The 19816-nt window shown below is 38.6% G+C and overlaps 1 protein-coding gene across 2 annotated transcripts in view; it reads left to right on the plus strand.

Annotated features, from left to right (window-relative positions):
- Positions 1-4456: 4456 nt before the first annotated feature.
- SPARCL1 (SPARC like 1) overlaps positions 4457-19816 on the plus strand; it is a 51394-nt gene continuing 36034 nt past the window's right edge. The window contains exon 1 of one of the 2 annotated variants that reach the window (XM_028507374.2): positions 4457-5284. The gene's annotated coding sequence lies outside the window, so the exon portion shown is untranslated. The remainder of the gene's footprint in view (positions 5285-19816) is intronic. The other variant, XM_028507372.2, reaches the window with a different exon arrangement.

Below are 19816 nucleotides of genomic sequence, written 5' to 3' on the forward strand. Positions count from 1 at the left end.
ATTAGAATGATATCGCTACAAGCCAAGTAATGCCAGAGATTGTTGGAAGCCACCAGAAGCTAGAAAGAGGCAAGGTTCCTTATCTAAAGCTTTCTTAAGGAGCCTGTGACTGCTGATTTCAGATCTCTAGCCTCCAGAAGTTTGAGAAAATAAATTTCTATTGTTTTAAGCCACTCAATTTTGGGTGATGTGTTATGGCCACTGTTGGAAACTAATAGAAGTTTTGCTACTGATAACTGGCACTACTATACCAAATTCCCAAAAATGTAGATGTGGCTTTGGAATTGGATAATGGGTCATAGTTGGAAGAATTTTGAGGCATGTAATAGAAAAGACAATAGACTGCCTTAAAGAGATTATTGGTAGAAATATGGACATTAAAGAGATTCTGGTAAGGACTTAGAAAGAAGTAAATACTGTAGAGAAACCTATCATCTTAGAGAATACCTATGTAATCATGAACAGAAAGTTGGTAGAAATATAAATGTTAAAGGTAGTTCTGGTGAGGTCTCAGAGGAAATTATAAATATTATTGGACACTAGAGAAAAGGCAACCCTTTTATAAAGTGGCAGGAACTTTGCTAAATTATCTTCTATTGTTGGGTGGAAAGCAGAACTTGTATGTGATGAACTTGAATATTGAGCTGAGAAGATTTCCAAACAAAATATGGAAGGCAGAGTTTGGTTTCCTTTTGCTTCTTATAGTAAAATATGACAGGAAAGAGATAATTGGAGGAAGAAACTACTAAGCAAAAAAGGAACCAGAACTTAATAATTTTGAAAATTCTCAGGCTCCAAATAGCAAAAAATGGAGAGCGCATTCTGGAAGGAACATCAAGGGTATTGCTACAGAGATTAGTCACGTGAATGTGACCCATGGATACAATCAACCTTCTCAGTGATGCCAGGAATACAGGTGAATTTATCCAGGAAACAGCTGTGGAGGATCTTCTTGTCTGATGATTTAGACCCTCATAGAGTACACAGGAGAGCCAAAAGTTTCTTGAGGTTATATCAGCAGAAATACTTCTACACTGAACTGAAAAGGGGAAAGACAGAATTGAAATAGAGGCCATCAGACTTCCAAAATTTTATATGATTACAAATATGTGTTATTCTTCCAGGAAAAGAAAGAATGATTCCTATTGTGGGCTGAATTGTGTTCCCCAAAAATTCATATGTTAAAGACCTAACCCTCAGTATCTCAGAATATGACCATATTTGAAGACAGGACCTTTAAAGTAATTAAGGTCAAATGAAGTCATCAAATGTAATTGATATTCTTAGAGGAGCTTAGGACACAGACCTACACTGAAGAAAGACCATGTGAACACATGGAGAAGACAATCATTTGCAAACCAAGGAGAGAGGCCTCAGAAGAAACCAACTCTGCCAACATCTTGATGTTGGACTTCTAACCTCCAGAAATGTGAGAAAAATTCCTGTTGCTTAAGGCATCCAATCTGTGGTATTTTATGGCAGCCCTAGCAAATGAACACACGGTGTAAGGAAGGAGGAGGATCCTACAGGTGTTATGACCTGAATTGTGTCCCCCCACAAAGTCCGTATGTTAAAGTCTTAACTCCCATTGTGACTGAATTTGGAGAGAGAACCTTTTAAAACATAATTAAGGTTAAATTAGGCCATGGGATGGAGCCCTAATCCGATAGGATTTGTATTCTTATAGGAAGCGGAAGAGACGCCAGAGGTGCGTGAGCCCAGAGCAAAGGCCATGTGAAGACACAGTGTGAGTAGACAGCCATCTGCAAGCCAAGGGGAGCTACTTGATCTTGGACTTCTAGCCTCTAGAATTATTACTGGAAAATAAATTCATTATGTAAGTCGCCCAGTGTGTGGTATTGTGTTATGGTAGCCCTAGCAAATGAACACATGGTGTAAGTGAGGAGGAGAGCCCTCCGGGCCAGGTCCTAGCCAAGATAACTATCAACCCTATTTTCACGCAGCTTTCCTTCATCCGTACTCACTTCCACTGTTCCAAGAGAACCATGCCCGCTTCTGACAATGAGTGTATGTCATGCCCCTTAGACTCCAATTGGTGGGAACAATGATACTACTTCCATACCACCCAGAGACTTGTGCTGTGTATTAAAAAAGGCTCATCCAATGCTTAAGGATTGATTTATAAGTTCTCTAAACCTTCATTTGAATCAGAAGTTCTTAACTTTACAGAACCCGAGTGCAGGAGTTCATAGATGGACTTTAAGAGCTTGTCCACAGCTTTCATAAAACTCTCAAAGAGACACCTAGTACTGAGAAGGTTAAAAAACACTTAAGCTTTGACACTAGCTTTTGTTAAACCCTTCCTCCTGCCACTGCTCATGTTATGCAGGTCAGTTTATATTCATGCAATAAGCTCTTTATTAGCCAAAGTTCTCCCATCACATTTAGACACCGGATAAACTTCTAAATCTGAGCTACAGCTCCATCTGTTAAGTGGATAATTGCTGTAGGTTTGTTGTCCTCAGCTACATGAGCTGTATTTTATAAATGGCAGCTTCAGAAACAATAAGAGTTTGGATATTTGCCCACAAACATTCCCAAAATAAAGCCATACTTAAAAGACATTGTGGATTCAAGGTCATTTTATTTTTTTCAAAAATCCTCTATTTTCTATTTATAATATAGGAAAAGAAAAGAAATGTATAAAAAGAAAAAAGAAAAGAAATCTATGACATTTTACTCATGTCATAGATTAATAAGACCTAGAGAAAACATCCATTATAAGAGTCAAAATTCTCAAGCTTTGCCACCTGCAAATGAACCCTCTGGGTACGTATTTATACTTAAGAAATAAGTCCAGTTTACTTTAAACAAATTATTTTTATGTTAACATGGATTTCTGTAAGAAATTTCATTTTGATCATTTTATAGAAACATAAAATACCAACTTCAGTATCAGAAAAAATATTTTTGGTGGTCAAATCTTTCCTCCATCACCCTCCAGCTAAAATTTTCTCTACACTCTCATTGAATTGATGTAGTCACCTGAAATAAATCTCATAAAATTATTTTAAGTAGATGGGGAATGCTGTTAGAATAAGAAGTTAACATTTGGGGTCCCAGAGGAAATTTCCCTTAGCTAACTGGGCAAGTCTTGAGAAACACATGTCCTGCTTAGCCTACAGTAGCCACTGCCCCCCCCCCCGGGGCCCTCAGCAGCTGGTGGAGAAGCAGTGCCTGGGCTCCCACACTGCTCAGACCCACATGTGCACAGAGGCAGAGGAGAAGCAAAGTCAAACACAGCCTACCCCTTTGATCTGTCCTCTGAGGAGACTGTCCACACCCTAGACCTTGGCTGAGGAAAAACATCCCATTGTCTGAGGCAAAAGGACATCACGTCATTCCATCCTGTGCCTGGAAAGGCAGTTTGAAACAAGTCGTCCTGATTCTAAAGACCTGAGACAATTCCCAGCTGCGCCATGACTTGTTTTCTGCTCCTAGGCAAATTGCCCAGTTTCCTCTGTGCCCAAATTTCCCCAGCTGCAAAAGAAGTAATTCCTGTTACCTTTCTCTTGTGGTGTTCTGAAAGATACACAGAGCCAATGCATATAATATAGTCATTGGAGACAATTGTCTGAGGGCAGATTTGTCCAGAACTAGAGATGGAGTTTCATTTATTTTTGTTTTTATTGGTTTGCTTTTGGCCTGACATTACCATAAACATGGAAAATCTAAATTAAATTACATTACAACCATTCATCTCATGTGATGGAACATTTACGATATGCAAGCACTGTGCTAGGCACATGGAGAATACAGAGGGGTCAAGTTTCCACCCTCAATGAGCTCATAGCTCACTCAGAAAGATGTATTATAGCATAAAGGTTGAATACCACAACATAGTCATTGCAAGGTAGCTGGGTTTAAATCCCACTTTACCGCTGACCAGCTAGAGACCCTGGAAAAATTACTCAGCTTTACCAAGCATCAGTTTCCTCATGCAAATTACAATAGTTAACATGTGTGTCTGCTGGGTGGCAGGAGGTATTCTATACACTGAAGTTTACACAAAACTCAGAACAACCACCTGAGATAGATGCTATTATTGTCCCTGTGCTTGTATTCTACATGTTATAGGTACTGTTGCTGAAGCTTAGGAAGGTTATATAACTTGTCCAAGGTCATACAGTTAGTAAGTGGTTAAGCCAGGATGCAAACCCTAGTTGCCTGGCCTCAAAGTGTGCAGACTTTACCACTACACTACACTTCCCTCAAATGGGATCGTAGTAATACTCACCTCATGTAGACTTGTAAGGACCAACTAAAATAATGCATAAAAAGTGTTAACATGGTGCATGCAGTATAATGAATGTTCAGTAAAAATAGAAGTAGCAGAAGAGATCAGACACATATGTAAATCACCAGAATGTCAAGTCAAAAATAAACGCCTGCCTCCAACAGATTTCATGGACAAACTCCTTCTTGCAGACCAATCATTATACAGGGGGTTACAGTAGGAGGCTGTGTTGGGGGAAGAATAGTCTGTGAACTGCAATATTTGAGAATCGGATACAGTGACCTATAATTTGAAGGAGTGATGCTTCATACATAGGTACAGTTCGGAAGGTCATTTACAGAAAGGTTAAGTATCTGAAGGACCCTGCTATTATTAAAATTCAGAATGTCTTCGTGAGAACAGTTTCCAATTAAGCAATGTGAAAATGCATCCACTACAATTCTTTTCCCCTTCCTTTACTCCCACCTCTCAATTTCCTTTAGGAAGAAAGAACTGCATGTAGTTTTTTTCTTTTTTTTTTTCAAAGTCTTAAAATAAAAATCCCCTAAAAAGGGATCTGGCTTATAAAACCTTTTAGAGTTGTTTAGGGGAAAAAGTGCATAAGGAGCCAAGCGCTCATATTCTGGCCAAGTTATGAGCTTCCCGAGAACAAGAGCTTGAGGGGAAGACTGTTAACTCTTTCCCTGTTGGTCGGCTCTGCTCGCAAAGCTCATCGCGCCCTCTGCTCTGCGAGAGGCCAGCCTGCCAGAGAACTGCAGGAATCTGCAACAAAAACGATGACAGTCTGAAATACGCCCCAGTGCCAACTTCCAAACTGGTCTGTCACCTCAGACCCTAACTAGGTGACAGAGCAGCAGAATTTCAACTCCGATAGGCTCGAATGTTTTTGGGCAAAGAAGCAAAGCTAACAAGGGAAGGGATTTAGAGTATTGGGCTTTATCGAACTTTTATTCCCTGGTTGTGTGTAAAGAGGGGATTCAACTTCCATTTTCTGCCAAGGCTCTGGGTCCAGCCACATACCAGAAGGTAAGTTTTAATAAGTTTACTGTATCATCTAATTGCATTTGCTTAACTGATGTGCATGATCCGATGAAGGTATCTAAGATTTTTGCCTAATACAAAGCCATTCATTTATTTTTTTAAATCCTTTTGTATGATTTTTAGAAAAGATACTTAACAGGGAATTTTAACTCTTCTATTCATGTTTCCTTTTCTTCTCTAAAATTAAATGGTACTTACTAGTAAATGATGGGTTCAATGTAGAGAAAGAACACAAATGTAGAACTATTGTCAGCTACAACTGCATTCAGATCTTGGCTAAGTCTAAATCCTGAACTACGTTTTGTAAAAATACTTACTGATTATATTAAATAAATTGTAACGAAAGCAGTTTTAAAAACTTTCAAGTCAAGGTCATTTGTGTTTTCCATGCCTAAATCACGTGAAATTATTCAGTTACCATCATTGTCCCAGTTTGTACATAACAGTGATACAGAAAAACTTTGCTTTTACAAAAGGTAGAAAAATCCCTAATATTATATTCTTCTTCGATTATTCTTTAGTTCTTGTGACTATTATTCCTTTACTGGTTCCCTTTTATAGTTTTATGACTGTCTCTTGCCTCCTACCATTTTTAAGATGTTCATACACATATGTAAAATTCCTAATTCCCAATGATGTCTTATTTAGGAAGGGGGAAAAGAGGGAGGACACTCGAAGATCTAAAGAGATTATGATAACTCATACTGTAAGGTGCTATCATTTGTGGCTCTATCTTCTAAAATAAAATAAAATAAATAATGCAAGTCATGCCTATTCATCCCTCCAGGTGTTAGAGGTCACCGTGCAAGAGAAACCATGGTTTCTACTGCCGCTCGATACTGTTGATACTATAGCCAGGAGGTGCTGCAGAAAGGGTATCTTTTCTATACAGCCTTTAATCTGCCAGGAGGTTAAATGTGTCACCTTGGCACTGCATCTGAGCTCTCGCCTGGCCCAGGGCCTAAGTATACTGAGTAGAAATGTTCAGTACGTCCCACTCAGCAGAAATCCTTTTTAAAAAATTGCCCATTTCTCACAGACACCAGTTTTTTTTTCGGCTCACAGCTAATTCAGCTAAACCTTGAGGTTTATGACCATTGCTAACTATGACTATTTACAAAAATAGGACACCCATCTTAGGAAGGATTTAAGTACATATTTCTGTTCATTCAACAAGATCTAGCAAAGCCAAGCCATCTGTGTCAGCTGCTTATCATCCAATCAACTAATGCTGCTTTCCACATTTTGGAAAAGAATATGTACATGTCATTAACAAATATTGCCTTTTTTCTTTCAGGAAATTCTGTGCAGCCATTTAGTAATTAGAGCACTGAGTTTCTCTTCCAGGTCCTTTGGGATTTAACCCCAATAGTTTCTCATGTACAGTTTCACATATCAACTAAGTAAAGATAATAAAAGGTGATGACAAAATAAAATGAATAGTGATATATCTGGACAACTCCAAACATTATTTATTTTATTCTCCTCTTGACTGCTTGTTGTTTTTATTCAGTTGATTTTTAAGAGTATTCAAACACTGCTGTTTTAGTAAAGTTCAGTAAGACGTCCAGAACATGTTGTTGATCTTTTTCCACCAAGGACACAAACAACTGTTGTTAAAAATCTTCAGGTGCCCTTTTTCTTCACACATCATTCTGCAATAACATTTAGTGAAGGAGACAGGAGTCCCATAAACCCAGGGGAATTTCTCCAGTAGACCTGGCTGCTCAAGAGATGGCCAGCTAGCCCAGGGTCTGGTTCATGCAGGGCCTACAGGCCATCTTACCCCGAGAGCTGAGCCTGCAGTGGTGGTCCACCTGGGGCTAGTGTGGTTTTTGTTCTGGGCATCAAAAGGTGCACAGAATTCTGGAGAACAGAGCGACCGCAGGAAAATGGTGCAATAAAGTGAGTAAGATCGTGGGCTCTGGAAGCATAGAGACCTGGTTTACATCTGGGCTTCACAGGCTCTGGAAAATGACTCTTTGAGCCTCAGTTTCCTCATTTGTTGGAAATAGGAATCATAAAATTAGCTGCTACTGCAGAGAGGTGTTGTGAAAATTAAGTGGAAAAAACAGCTATGCCTGGTATACGAAACAATCAATCGATCGTAGCTAATGTTAAAGCACCAGTCTACCTATATGTCCTGATTGGAACTCTGTAGAAGGGAATGTACTCCAGGTTTTCCCTCAGGGTTTCTTCTTTATACTTACACCTTTGCTGTATAATAAATGTCAATGCCAGGTCTCTGCCTCAGAGTCAGCACAGCAGAGTGGACAGAGCCTGGGTTTCAGAGTCTAACACTCTTGGATTTGAATCCTGACCCTGCCTCTTACAGATTGTGTGAGCTAGGGCCATTATGTCACACCTCCAGGACTCCAACTCACCCATTTGTTAAGCAAATAATGACAATATTACCCACAAATGGGGTTGTTGTAGAAATTAAATGAGTTTGTTTTTCTTTAATGCTAAGTATAGCACCTGGCAGAGTACTAAACACACAGTGAGAAAACATTTGGTTATGCACTCAGAATGATTTTTTTGGTAGTAAAATTGGGCATCAGGAAGGAAATATTCTTTAAATTAATTATCTTTTTTTATCCAAAGAACTGGAAAAATAAATCTAACATTGCTGTGTTCCCCTGGGAGCCTCAACATAAAGTATTTATTACTGTGAATATGCTTTGTCAATTAGTTGCCAAGTCAGATGAAGCTAGAGAACTTTCTGTTTCAGATTGTCATTGAGGAAAATGAGAAGAAACGCTGCTTTGCAGTCAATTCTCTTTCATCGGACTACTGGGACAGGGGAGAAGGCCCCCAGCAGTTCTCCTTTCTTACATTTTCTAAAGGAAAGAATAGGGGTTTTGACTTGCTCTAGCGGGTATTTTTCCTCTCTAACTGAAATTCAAATGAGAGGATTTGTTTTTTGGTTTTTTGTTTTTGCAGACCTCTCCCCTATGTTCCTGTCATTGAAATGTCAGCTGCTTTTTCTGGCTACATGTAGCAGGAGCAGCCTGTCGTCATAGCAATGAAAGGGTATAGAGAGACTCGAGTTTCATGACCCACTCTGTGAAATAACTCCTAATCTGGTTTAAAATCCTTCTTTAGAAATGAAATCTTTAGTGCTGGCTTGTTTCCTTCCTATTATGCAACCAACTTACGTATACCAATTGCAGTAACTAAATGTTTTCTTTAAAGATTCAATGAATAGATGTTCAGAAAATGAACAGGGAAATTACTAAAATGGTGACCAGCTTATTGTGCAGTGCAGGGGAAAAACAACTGGGAAGGCAAGGAAAAAATAGTAAAAATGACCTCACTTCATAGCACATACTTCACACCCCAAATAAATCTGTTTTGCAAGTTCTTGTTGTCTCCTCCCAACCTCAGGATGTGGAATAGATGGTGTATAGTGGTTATCAAGGCAGATTCTGGGCCAGGCAGCCTGGGCTCCAATCCTAACACTCAAACTTTCTAGTTTTTTTTTATCCACTCTTTGCCTCCATCTTCTAATATGTGAAATAGAGATGATAATAGTCATAAAATAGTCGGGAATTGAATGAGATACTGAATGTAAGGATCTTATTACATCTCTGACCAGTGGTAATGGTCAGTTGTTAAGCTCGACAAGTGTCAGTCCCCCCTCGCTGTTAAATAAAGATAACAGCAAATGCATGAGATGGTTGTACGACTAACTGAAATAATGACTATAAGTGCTCAATAAGTAGCATTTCTTCTAGTGTTTTTCATCATAAACAAGGTCTAACTTGTTTAACAAGGTTATAAGGTCTAACTCTAATAAGAATGGCTGTTTTCAACTTGGAATCTCCCAGTAATGAATGAAGTATTATTGCATAAACATGAACCACTGATTTCCTAAACAGAAAAAAAGAAAAGAACTAAGATTTTTATATTTATAAGGAATGAAGAAGATTCTTCTCATCTTGATTAACACTAGGGCAAAAGGTATTAACACATCTTATCTTTCACTAAAATGTTTTTTTTAATTATTAAAGTTTCTGTTTTATTTTCTCCTGTGTTTTCCAGGTCATGCAATTATGTAAATAAGTAGTATTTTAATCTTATGTATCAGACAACTAATGTATTCAATATTCTATCTTATACAAAATGCCAGAGACACTAAATGGAGCAGAAATAGAGAGGGGCTGTGCTCTTGTGGAGCTTACCATGTAGCTAGGGAGAAAGTCATTAATCACATCGTCTCATTAATAAAAAGTTCATACGCTCTAACATAATGTGACCTCCTTACAAAGCCATCTTCATTTTTGTAATGAAAAATTCTCAGCCAAAGTCTTTAATCAACCTAAATGCATACATGGACAATAGATTATAATATGTACTCTTAAGATATTTACTCTGTTGTTACACATACATATTTCAAAATCTCATTTTATTTTAAATATTTTTTACTTATAAAAATGGGTTCTTCCATCCCCATATTTCATGAAACAACTTTATTGAAACTTTCTGTATGCATCTTTAAATTCAGTGTCTGTGTTCACTGCATCTGCTCTGGAATTATCTAATGCAGAGGGTGTCATCAGTCCTCTGAACACTGTTCACAGAGCGCTGCTGAGAAATCTGCTGATGCTGCACACTTGGTCCCAGGCAGGAATTCTCATTCTGTGGTGACGAGCTCTACATGTTAATTACTTACTATACTGCTTTTACCAATGCTCTTTAAATGGCTTATTTGAAACCACTTTAGTCTATGAATTGTGGCCTTCTAAAATTGTTCAACTCCAGCATTTGCAATGAAGTCACACCTCAAGAATAATTACCAAATCTGCTTTTAATATCTTTATCTTCTTTTTCATTGTCAAGGTGAACTTAGAAACAAAAGTAAACATTGTTTGAGATAATCTTAGGCTCTTTTCTTGAAATGGTACTGTGTTGTTCAAAATTAAATAATTGAGAAAATGGCCTTTAATATGAGAGACCTCAGAATTACTGGAATATAAGTTAAATACTCTTTTTATAGCATAATGTTAGCCGGTAAAAATTTCAAATAATATTTGATGTACATTGTATATGCTTATACACTGAAATACATGTTAAGAAGGCAAAGGCAAAGCTGCTGTTCTAAGAAAGTATGTGAGAAGCTTAACCTTCTGTTCAAGGTCAATGATGGCTTTCCTTGACTCAAAGGTTAAATAGAGGTTAACTCTGTGGGGTGCATTCGAGTTGAGTGGTGATAGTTGGGGCAAGTGGATGTTTGGCAAGAGGCTTCTGAGAGTGTAAGCACCTTGCACAGAGACCCTGAAGCAGGAGGGATTGTGGCCTATTCCACAAACAGGGAGAAGGCCAGCTCCTCTGAGCAAGAGGCACAGCAGTGGGACAGGCAAATCCCTAGCAACTCCGCCACAAGGTCCTCTGACCTGAGTACTAAAGGTATTTATCCTCTCCTTGATTCCTGTTTAATGTGTATCTTTCATGTCTCCATTGAATTCCAGTTAGAGTCAAAGTTCTGATAGGCATGAACCATGTCTATTCCTAGTTCAGACGCACATGATGGTGAGTTCAGTTAGGAAGAATGACAGGCAGTTGAAGGTCAAAGCTCCAGAAAAGTCTGTACTTTTTGAGTCTGAATATATTATATACACTCATAGGATTGAACAGCTTGATGTCAGATGATGGTGACTCAGCAGAGAACTCGAAATAGAAGAGCATTTTTTTAATCCTTTAGATAACTTTAACCCCACGCTATAAAGCTCTCCCAAGAGACTCATTAATACTTTAAAAACCCTAAGGCATCACTGTTAATTCTAGATCAGGTAACAACATGTATATGTTAGCCAAAATATGACTAAAGGATTTGCTCTCTGATAAAGAAGGCTTTGGTTATCATGTAAAGATAGGGTGAAGGAGAATGTTCTGTCTGAGTCTGACAATTAAGTACCTGTAATAATCATTTTGTTTACTGCATTTTTCTGAAAGGAAATTTTTCATAGTTATAATAATTACTAAAAATAGCAGTCTGCAGGCTTCCTCTGATATAAACAAATTCAACAGAAGATACCTGTACTTATTTGGAAGTGTGGAGGTACATAATCTAGGAATTGATATGCCGATAAGAAGAAGAAAAATAAATAAGGAAACAGTCAATATAAACCTCTTCTTCTAAAGTATATGGTATGTCTTTCTCAGGTCAAAGGTCTGAGACCAGGTAAGATGAATAGATCAAGTAGCAACTAAAAATGCTAAAGCAGGTTTTATTGGTCCAGGAAGAAAGGAGGAGGACTTGTAAGTTTGGCTGAAGCTGCCAACCAAGGAGCCAACGACTGAGGAGGAACTCAGGAAAAATGAGGAAAATTCAGTTAGAAAGACTTGAAGCAATAACTACCAGCACTAAAATTTCCAAGAAGTCATTGCTATAACCAATACAAGAGATGGAAAAGAATAAACTCCAAGCCTGGTCCTCCCTTTAGAGGCATGGATGACCATGTTTACACTCAAGTTCAGTGGTGGTCAGACAGCTTGTGAAATGCTTAAGAGAAAAGGAAGGGCATTAAAAAGAGAGAAGAGGGTCCTGGTCAGATGGCTAAGCTGGTTGGAGTGTTGATCCATACACCAAAAGGCTGCAGGTTCGATTCCTGGTCAGGCACTTTGGGGAGGCAACTGATTGATGTTTCTCACATAGATGTCTTCTCTCTCTCTCTTTCTTTCTTCCTCTATCCCTTTTTTCTCTCCCTAAAATTATGAAAAACATGTCTTTGGAAGAGGATTGTTGTTTTAAAATTTACTAGAGACAAACATTTTTTTAAAAACAGAGACAGAAGAGGTATGTATAGTGGGACAAGAGGTTGCTCAGTGGAGACAGATGGTTAGGTTAAGTAGATTTAAGTGGCACAGCAACATGCAGACTTCAAAAATACTGTTTACCACTGTAATGTAAATTTAAATTAATGGTGTAAATTAATTCTACTAATGTTAAAAGACTATAGGAACTGAAAAGAAATCAAATACAAATATCTACTCTGACCTAATTTTATTCTAATTTAAACTTCTAGAAAATATTATTGAAACCGAAATGGCACCAAGTACAAATAAGAATTCAAAATGAACCAGAGCACCCAAAGTCTATTCTAGTTGTTTGTGCAAATTCATTCCTAAATCTAGATGAAGAATGATGTTATAGGTTGTGTCAAGCTTTAAGTGCCCTCCCTTTCTCTAGGAAAGAGACATTTAGGACCAAGAGTCAGAGGGTTTCATTCAGAGAAATGTCCTATGTTTCCTACCAAATGCAATGTCCAAGCAATATTTGCTATTATATGCACTGCTTTCCATCCCCCTACTTGCAGGTCTAGGCACTAGATCTTGGACGCCAGAGCTGACATTGGTCTACCAGAGATCAGGTGTGGCTGACACACGCATAGCCTTTCTGCTAGTGCCTTTCAGACCAATCTCTGCAGGCTTGCCTGGGCTACCTTTCCAGCTAGTGGAAAACATTTTCAGGTCCTTTTCCTTGTTTTTCCAGGGACAGAACTTGTAGACCTGCTGAGAAATCTAATTACAACCTCCTTTCATGGTGAAATCTAATTACCACCTCTCCCTCAGTGAAAGCCAATTCTTTTGATACAAAAGGAAGCAAAACAAAGAGGGTTCAAGCAGAGGATGCGCCTGTGTTCTGCCTTCTCTCTTAGGCAACTATGCAGAAAGGTTACAGTGACCTTGGCTTGCTTTGCTTGGAAACGATGGTCATAATCTATTATTACCCCTATTCCCATAACAAAGAAAAATATTTTGTTTTCTAATGCCAGGACTTTCTGGAGATTTTTCAAGGATTCATTTGTTGGGTAAAACAAATTTTCGGTCGCCCTCTTCACATCCATTTTTGATTCAGCAAGATGAATCACAATGACTTCTCTTACTGAACTTGGAATGTAGTGTTAGGCACGTAAAAAAGGTGTGAGTTATTGCAGCTTCCTACAATGTTTCTGACATCTTCAGTGTTCTCTGCCACCCTTTCAGCCAGTCTGTTTGCTGAAGGATAATGAGAAAATGCAATGCTGCTGGGAGAAGTGTCACCTAAAATTTCTAACTCTTAATTGAGATCAATGGAGACAGTTATCGAAATAGTCATTTATGGAAATACATATTTTGCAAATACCTAGCATAAGTAGGTATTTATAAGTCTATAGACTATAGACTATAAGTCTATAAGTCTATAATTGCTGAGACAAAATTACTAACTAGTTTCTAATAAATCTTTATCACTACTATGCAATCACTGTGATCCACTAAATAGGAATGAAACCCAGATTTGCAGCTTATCCCCAAAAATAGACAACATTTTTGGAAGAAACGTTCAGTCAACTAATAGGTTTTTAATTACAAGAGTGGTGAGAAGTGGTAAATGCTTTATTTTGTTTTGAATGGGATGAAGTTTAGCCTAGGTTTAATGAAAGTGTTATGCCCATCTATATTGTTAATAAGAGTAAATAAACAAGAATAAGAATCACCATTCACATTGACCTTCAAATAGCTCTGAAAGCAAAGCAATTTTACTATAGTCAATTCAACTTGAGGTACCTAATCAACCATATAATATGATAGGGTCCCAGTGTGAAGGTGGCCTGAGATCTGTAAGTCAGTACAACTGAATCTTGATTATAAGTCAGTGAAAAAATGTGTAGCTGGTTTCAAGACACCATGTGGTCAGATCTTCACACTCTTTCAGCACAAAGGAATTATTTGCAATGCTCAAGCCATTGGTTCAAATATTCCCCAAACTTTTATTGTGACCAAACAACTTAGAGCTAACTCTAAAGCAACACAGCATTCTGTACGAATTCAGAAGAAACAAAATAGAAACACTAAACCCCAGGTGTCTTCTTTCCTTCTTTTTATCTTCCCTGACCCCCAATTTTAGTGCATAAGTAGGCTTTGAGGACCTCATAATGGGGTGCAGGTTAAGCTCTCTCTAGGAAAACTTTTTCAGGAAAACTTTTAATTTCTTTTTTTAAAAACCAGCAGCTTTTTAAAAAGATTTTTTAAATCTACTTTTAGAGAGAGGGGAAGGGAGGGAGAAAGAGAGGGTGAGAAACATCGATATGTGAGAGAAACAGGATCTGGTGCCTCTCTCATGACTCCAACTGAGGACTTGGCCTGCAACCCAGGCATGTGCTCTGGCCTGGAATCGAATCATCCACCTTTCAGTTTGTGGAACGATGCCCAACCCACCGAACTACACCAGTTGGGGCATAATTTCTTAAAGTATAGGTAGAGGAATACTAGATTTGTTTTAATCTGGGAAACTTTTAGGTTAAACCTGGGTATTCCCAATGATCTTGAATTCAGTTGCTTCCTAAATAATCTTGGGGGTGGGAAGAGCAGAGAACCAGCATCAGCTCACTAATAAAAACAGCTCATTAATTTCTTCTTATAACCTGACAACAATTTAAAGTGATTGATTTCAAAAGCAAATGTTTTCTTTTATTTTTTAAGATTTTATTTATTTATTTTTAGAGAGGGAAGGGAGGGAGAAAGAGAGAGAGAGAGAAACATCAATGTGCGGTTGGTTGCTGGGGGTCATGGCCTGCAACCCAGGCATGTACCCTGACTGGGAATCGAACCTGCGACACTTTGGTTCACAGCCCGCGCTCAATCCACTGAGCTACGCCAGCCAGGGCTCAAATGTTTTCTTATAATTAAAAAAAAATACTCTGGATGGGAATGTCAGGAGTTACTGTAGTCTGAGGTTTGAATATGATGAACTTTTTGTTCCCAGAAGGTGAACTTTTCTTTCTTTTCCTAGAAAAATCTAGCCCATGCTTATTATACATTTGGTTCTTTGTTGTTTTGTTTTTCTCAAATTCTATGGGTGATGGGCACAGTGAGGTCCGAGGTTGTGGTCATGTCTGGAGGTGGCTGACTCACCTCAAGCTTCCCACCATCCTGATAACAGGGTTAATATCTCTAATAGCCTGGTTATTAAGTGTGGTGTGGACATTTTAGTGCCAGGAAAACAAACTTAGTCATTGTACAAAAAGAATTTATAACAGATTCCCCTGTATAGTACTATTTACCCAAAATACAACTTTGTTTCAATTGTCTAATTAGACTACTTTTGATTAGGCAAATTTCTTCATGCCCTGGTACTAACCATCTTTAGAACAAGTTAAAAATGTCCAGTCAGATTGAGCCAATGAATTGGGTCCCCTCTGGAGTGGGAAGGGAAAAGAACAGAAAGACTAATTTACTTCTCAAGGTTCCAGATTAATGTTGATATCATAACAGTCTGGAGACTGCATTAAAAGAGAAATGGGGAAGAGCACCATAGAGTGAAACTTGTCATGTTCCAACACAAAACACTCTCAGCGCTAGTTGCCCATATTTCTTTCTAAATCTCTTCGATTCCATAACACCTGCAAGTCTTGTGATTATATCAGTGAAATCATCTTTACTGAGCACTAATCACATTTTAATACATTGTAGCTTTTGATTTCCTCCAAAGATGAGGCCTGCTATGCTTCATTAAAAAAAAATGTGTACCCACTAAGACAATGCAGGTAAGGAAAAACTTTTTCCTCTATTTTCTTATGTTTAGTAATTAGGCCCTGCAAACTAAACTGACAAGATAGGTTAACAGAAGAAAATGACTTATTCATATGCATATAGGGACCAACAAAAGTACTGACTTTCTAAACTGTTAAAGATAAATGCTTATATACCTAACTTAGTAGGAGAAATAGAGTGGAGAGAAGCGGCTTCTGTGGCAAAAACAAAAACATTTCTTTAGGAAAGACAAATAGATGCTTAGAACAAACGGAGATAAAAGAGTCTGTGGTGTTTGTCTATAGAGGTATAAGCGGTCTTTTTGTCTTCTACATCATAAGTTTCCTCTGGAGAAGGATTCATAGTAGGTTTACTCTTGTGATCTCTCTCCTGGGAGTAGAAGCCACTCCAAGAGGAAATTCGTGGCAGTTCTCATTTCTCAGAAGTTTCTGTTTTTAGTCAGATAAGGGAAGCTACAAAAAGGCTTCCTTCTGCATCTGTTGAATCTCAAATGTCTTCATTTTAAAATAATCTTGGTACCAACTCTAAGGTTCCAAGCAGGTCCTCACAGCAACCTATAGAAAGACTTAAAACAGGGGAGTGCTGGAGAGCAGGAGGTAGCTTTGTTGGCAGGAGATCTGAAAATATTCAAACCCATGAATCCTGAACTTTGAATCAGACATTGGATTGGTCCCAGTCCCAGTAAGGAAATGATAGATGCAAGGGGGGAAAAAAAGAATTAGAGGATTGGAGGAGGGTATAATTAAGGGACATTTACCAAGGTGTAGGCAGGGTATAAAGAAGCTACAAGGGGTTGTAGGAACAGGTTAATAAGAGTTAAGCTTGCAGGAACCAGGGAAGAGAGCATTTTCTGAACCTAGAGGGCCATAGTCATGGAGAGGGAGCTGAGGAAGTACATATCCTAATTTTACTCTCCTCCACTTCTCAAATCTCTCCTGCCAGTGTTTTCCATTGGCTGAACCCAACAGAAACCATCAAGCATGAGAACCCGATCATGCAATTCACACAGGCCCAGGGCAGCTCAAGGTGGATCAAGCTGGAGAGTGGACATGGAGTGACTCTGGAGGAGCAAATGAAAAGTATCTACATATTCAGAGAATAAAATCTCTTCCCCATGTGGGAGAGACGGGGTTCACAACTGCAGACCAGCAGTGTCCTCTCCTTGCTCAAAAGAACCTTCTAGTGCTTCCCCCATGAAAGCATAAATAAGCTTAGGTTTTCTACCCTATTTTCAAAGCACTCTTCAATCACCAGCCATGAAATCCATGAGGGTCTATTGTATATACCCCTTTCAGAGAAGGCAAGTAATGAGTAACATTGCACCACTGGGGAAAGCAATTATTTCTCCTCTTCAATGTGCTGGCCCTAGCCAAGGCACATGAGAAGTGCAGACCACGTGCTGAATCCTGGAGACACTTCTGCTTGGACTGAGTGCTTTCGTTAGTGGTTCACACAAGAACTAGTGGTCAAAGCCTGCATTGTTCCCCCATGGGTCCCCACACCATGAGAATGAGGCTGCTTGGAACTGTTCTTAGGTATGATTTGCTGTTTTCTTAATCCTGGAAGACAACTACTCCAGTGAATAATTCTTCGTACATTCACAGAGCTGAAAGCATTTGAAATTCCTTTCCCAGCTTTAGCAGAACTTAACAACTGACTTGCTCTATTAACAAAAGAAGAGAAACAATTTCCACTGAATCCAAAGAGGTTTTATATTATGTTGGCAGACTTTAACAAATAAAGAAAATTCAAATGAGAGTAGTCAGAAGAGAAAACTAAGAACCTGGCATTCAGAGAAAAGAAATTCCAGGGAGGTGGAGAGTAAAATAAATTAGAGGGTAGCAAGGAGAGCTAATGGCAGAAAAAGAGTAGGATTAATGTATCTGATCATTTCAGTGGGGAGGTAGGCTTCCAAAGGTGATTCATCATGCTATATCACTATGCAGCAAATCATTCAGCTATTATTAGGTCATGCAACATTACAAATGCCACAGGCAATCTGGTGAGCCCTACTCAAGAGTGGAATCAGAATTTATGAACCTTACACCATGTGTGGCATCCTTTTAAACAATAATAGAAAAATCAAAACCAGGAACGGAGCTTGTACAAGTGAGACCTGAAGATTTTTAGCCTCATACTACATCCACCTCTGGCTGTAATCAAATGTCTGTGCCCCAAAGAATATGCAAAAAGGGGAGAGGGAGGAATAAATATATGTGAATATTAGAAAACCCCACATTCACAGATAAAGAGGAACTGAGAGGAAAGATATCATAATATGATTTGAGCAAAGAAAAATAAATACAGCCAAAATAATTCCTTCCACTACCCCAAGGGGCAGGGTGTGGTGGAGACTTTCTGAAGGGCTGGCAAATGCCTGAGGGAAAGAGCGGGCACTAACTCCATGGGCCTGTTCCATAAGGAGTTGTGAAATGAGACCCAGTGAGGCCAGTGAGTGGTGAGTGGACAATAAGATGAGGAAGTCTGAAAGGAATGATGAAGAAGTGTGGAAATATGGCTACTGAACAATCTTGCCAAAGATAAGTCATGAGGATCCTCTAAATACAATTAAAGTAACCCTTCAATTACACATTATAGAAGACGGAGAATGTACTAATTTTCCCTGAGCTAGAAAAAGAGAGATTTATTAGAAAGCCACCCTTTTTGAAGTTCCCACATCCTATGGCTTCCCGCTCCTCATTCATGACTGGGCACAGTGACACAGAGGGATGTTCAGGCGACTCTCATTAATGGGTATGATGTGGAGGTCAGGTGACAGACAGGAACGTATGGGTGTATATAGATGAAGTGCTTGTCATTGTTCCTGGCTTATAATAAAATATCAGAACTATCAGTCATCACATTAGCTATGATATTAAACAATCAGAGGTAAAATCTATTTTTTCAATAAAATAAGACTTTTATGAACATAAGTGATTTTACTACTAATGAATATACTTGAGTGCTATTTCACTCAAGATATGTAATGTTTATTCAAATTCTTTATTGCTGATTATAAACTTAGTGACTTAAAACAACAACTATTTCATAATATCTCAAGATTTTGTGGGTCAGGAGTTTGCAACAGTCAGTCAAATGTACTGAGAAGCCAGGAACGCCCAACCTAAGGCCCGAGGGTCACATGCAGATCAGGATGGCTGTGAATGCAACCCAACACAATATCATATACTTACTTAAAACATTATGAGATTTTTTTGTGTGAATACATATTGCAATGTATTTAATGTGTGACTCAAGGCAACTCTTCTTCCAGTGTGGCTCAGAGATGCCAAAAGTTCTGACATCCCTGCTAGAGGGCCTAAGGTGGCTCTGCTCACATGTTCTGTGTATTTGTGAGGACAGATGGAAAGCTAGGCTCTGTGGGACTATTGAACAGTGTCTTCTGTGGTGTGACAGTCTCTAAAAAGTGGCTTTGGACTCCCAAAAATGAGTGTTTCAAGCGATCCAGGTCAAAACTCTAAGGTTTCTTGTGAACTAACCTCCAAAATCCCAGAACATCACTTTTGTCTCAACGATTTGATCAAATCACTAAGGCTGGTCCAGATTAAAGGGAGGAAAACTACTCCACCTCAATGGAAGAGCAGCAAAGAAATTACAGCCATCTTTACTATACTAGAGTGTTTATACATATTAAAAAGAAAATGTTAGAAATTGTCTGAAGATAGCTGCCCACATGACTTTAATAGAGTTGACAGTCATGGATATTTGGTTCTTAATGGGAGATCTGTTTCTGTGCCAAACGTTTCATCTGGACATTTGTTTTGATAGTATATTGTTCCAGCCAATGAAAGAATTCGACATTTGAAATTCCAAATCCTGGGTTTCCTGAGAAAGGCCATATCTAAAAAAGTCAGTTTAACTGTCATTTTTCAAAATTCCAGATGAGGTTCTCCTGAAAGTTTAGTAATGAGACACTCTGTTCCTAACAGAAGGAAAAGTCCCTCCTCAAAGTCCCCACCA

Source organism: Phyllostomus discolor, chromosome 1, assembly GCF_004126475.2.
Source record: "Phyllostomus discolor isolate MPI-MPIP mPhyDis1 chromosome 1, mPhyDis1.pri.v3, whole genome shotgun sequence".
Taxonomy (NCBI): domain Eukaryota; kingdom Metazoa; phylum Chordata; class Mammalia; order Chiroptera; family Phyllostomidae; genus Phyllostomus; species Phyllostomus discolor.